This window comes from Saccopteryx leptura, chromosome 7 (genome assembly GCF_036850995.1).
Source record: "Saccopteryx leptura isolate mSacLep1 chromosome 7, mSacLep1_pri_phased_curated, whole genome shotgun sequence".
NCBI classification, from domain to species: Eukaryota; Metazoa; Chordata; class Mammalia; order Chiroptera; family Emballonuridae; genus Saccopteryx; species Saccopteryx leptura.
Genome location: NC_089509.1, coordinates 81,205,740 through 81,209,031, shown reverse-complemented (window position 1 = coordinate 81,209,031; position 3,292 = coordinate 81,205,740). Strand labels below are relative to the sequence as shown.

Genomic DNA, 3,292 nt, shown 5'->3' with positions numbered 1-3,292 from the left:
GTGTTTGTTCCCAAAGGTATTTTTGCCCAATTTGGAAGTTATGATTCCATCATTTGATTCAAAATTTTAAACTGTCTGTAATAATGTGTGATAAGGAAAACGAATATTATTATAAAATCTAATTTGGATGTTTCTGAAAATTTGTTACAGGCAAATCCCTGGGGGAAAAAAAGCTTGCTTTTAAATCTGGTGTGATTGAGACAGCAATAGAAGAAAGAAAACTGATAAATTTCTTGAGAGATTGTACAGTCATTTTGCTTCACAGTTGTTTTAAAGTTTTTGTCCTTCATTGAAAACTATCAATGAGGGAAAAATTGAAGAGAAACTAATCTGTATAGCCATACTGGAAAGAAAAAAAAAATTCATGACTCTACATCAAAATATTGGCAAATAAATATACATTTTTATGCTTTAAAGTAAAATAAAAGTGTGTGTATATGATAAACTATATCTGCATTTCTGAAAAACATGGAATTAAAATGTATATATTCTTAAAGAATTTTCTTCTTTAGCTCAATGTTGTATTTATAAGATTCTTCCATTGTTGGATATAAATGATGTTTCTTTGTTTTTATTATTTTGTAGAATCCCACTGAATCACTATCTATTCATTAGCTTCTTGTTCCCTCAGCGAGTTTGTTTTCTCTATTATTTTTTCAGTTCCTATGTGATTATGGCCATTTTTTCTTCCTTGTCTGCTTTTCTCCTAGACGGAGAGAACAAAGTAAAGATTTCTAACTGTTTATCTTGCTCTACTGAGAACATGCGGTGACAGAGAGAATTGTGAACATTTGATGACTTTTCTTAAATTATTCCTAGAGTAAAATCTTTTTAATCTGCTTCCCCCTTATTTTTCTCAATGAAGATAAGGAAAGGGGTTGGAGATTGTTAATAAAGATGCTTAGAATTTTGTTTATCCACTGTTTTTCTGGGATCAATTTTGGGTTGGTGTGATGAGAACAGGGATAGGAGTAGACAATTATATAAGGTTTGCCTTGTTTTTCTTTTTTTCTTGTTGGTGCCTTATATTTGTTGCTTCTCCTGTTTGAAATAAACAATGAACATTGTAAAATTTGAGAGACCGTGATTCTCAATCCAGTTTTACTTTTCCTCTTTAGTAGGATATTTTCCTTGAGCGTTTCTTATATGACAAATCCCTGATTATCTTAGTTGCTTCTCATACATCTAAAATTTAAATCTTTGTTATTTATATAATGAAAACTTTAATATTAAATTATCAGACCATTACTGTGAACCTTCTGTTATCAACCATAGCTGAAAAGTTAGGATCATATGATCTTTTAATTAAGAAAATAGCTTTAAAAATTCCAAATGACTGTTTTGATCATGTCCATTAACCTTAATTGAGAATTTATGTTCCATATAAATGATTTGTAATAAGAAAATATAATAATAGTTACCTGGTACTTGCTGTGTGCCTTTGATTATGCTTTCATGTTTATATCCTTCATTTTATTAAATTCTCATGTAAACTTTAAGACACAGGCCCTAATGTAAAGATTAAGACTGAAGCTTAGGGAGAAGTAACTGTTTCAGGGTCATTATGTGTGACCAAGTTTGGCTCCTAGACTGGGCTCCTAATGACTCTGCTATGTATGTACCTCCTTCAGTTTTAATTTTAGTGGTTAGTCAACTTTCTTCATACCTTAAACTTTTTGAAATCCTGGTCAAAGAGCAAATAAGTTCAGCTCTTAAAGAGTTCAAGTAATAAGTGTTTGCTTTGGTAGCACATATACTCAAATTGGAACAATACGGAATTGATTAGCATGGCCCCTGTGCAAGGATGACACATATTTGTGAAACAGTCCATATTTTTTTTAATGGGAAAAAATTATTCAAGTAATACAACGGAAGTGTTTTAGAGCTAAGAAATTCCATCATTACTTAGAATTTTCTTTATGGGAGGTTAAGTAGTAAATAGCCCAGATCTTGCCTTAACTGGTGCATATACAGGAGACATTTTCTATGACATTAAGTCACTTTCTTTGGTTGGAGAGGCCCACTGAATCTGATCTATGCTATGCATTGTCTCCTTGTCCAGAGGAGAGAGTCTAAGAGTCCTCTAAGTTACTTTTTCTGCTAAGCGTCCTCTTTTTTACATCTGCTCAAATTATTTAGCACTGCCGCTCTTTAAATGATGGGTCTGTCAGTTTGTAGGCCACAGACAGATAGCTTCTCTCCTAGCAAACCTGTATTTCCTTATTTTTCTACTTCTAAAGCAGTGACCTTCAGACTGGCCTTTTCTTGTGTTCTTGTGTACACTGACCTTACGGAAAACTTATGAAATAACAAAAGTACTGGGAGGTGGGTTTTTTTTCTGGTGTTGTGCCATGTAAAAGGGATTATGGGAAGAGGGTGCCACAGATTTTACTACTGACTTTACTGTGGTTGGATTTTGTGCTTGCCTGGGGTGTAAGGGCCTCTCCATTGGTTTTGGATTTCTCGCGAATGGAATTGGTCCATATATTGTTGAATCTGTGTGCCCATGGAGGGAAGGAGGGTCTGGCACTTCCTGTTATGTGATCTTGCTAATGATATCCCTCTAGTAAGCCCATGTTTTAATTGTACATTTTGATTTCCATTTAGTTCACTAATTTGTGCATGATAAGTTTATTGTACATGATGCATCTTAGCCTACTCTATTGCTGCACCTGCAATAAATGTGTTCCTTCATCAGTGATGTATAAGTGAAGAACCAAATTGAAATCATATCTTTTTTTTTCTCTAGGCTGCTAATAGTGTTAGAGGCATTTTTTCAGTTACCTGGAATGTTTATCCAAATCTAGAATTTATATCTATCCTGGTCAGGACCCATCAGTATATACCTGGAGTTATGAGTAATGAGTTAATGGAATCCACTTGCCAGCTATGGATTGCTGTGGATCTTCTCAATGTGCAGCCCATTGTTGCTTTTAGTCTCTGATGTTACTGTTAAAAAAAAAGTAAAACAAAACAAAACAATTGTTAATGCCTTTTTGAGATTCTGAGCACACAGTGGGATATATTTATGTTTTTGTTGAATGATTGAATGTCTCCATGACAACTCATGTGGTGTACCCAGGAAACTACTTTTTTTTTATTGAGGTATAATTGATGTACAAGATTATATTAGTTTCAGGTGTACAACATAATGATTCAATATGTGTATGTATTGCAAAATAATCACCACCATAAGTCTAGTTGACGTCCATCACCATCCAGGAAACTACTTTCAAAAAGCAAACAGAGTATATATGATATTTGTTAGTTCCAGTACCCTTCTGAATTCAGA

The 3,292-nt window shown here is 33.6% G+C and overlaps 1 non-coding gene across 1 annotated transcript; it reads left to right on the top strand.

The window, feature by feature from the left end:
- Window positions 1–1,732: 1,732 nt before the first annotated feature.
- Window positions 1,733–1,837, top strand: LOC136379204 (U6 spliceosomal RNA). Its single transcript, XR_010746699.1, has one exon. It is a non-coding gene; the product is annotated as a U6 spliceosomal RNA (small nuclear RNA).
- Window positions 1,838–3,292: the final 1,455 nt, after the last annotated feature.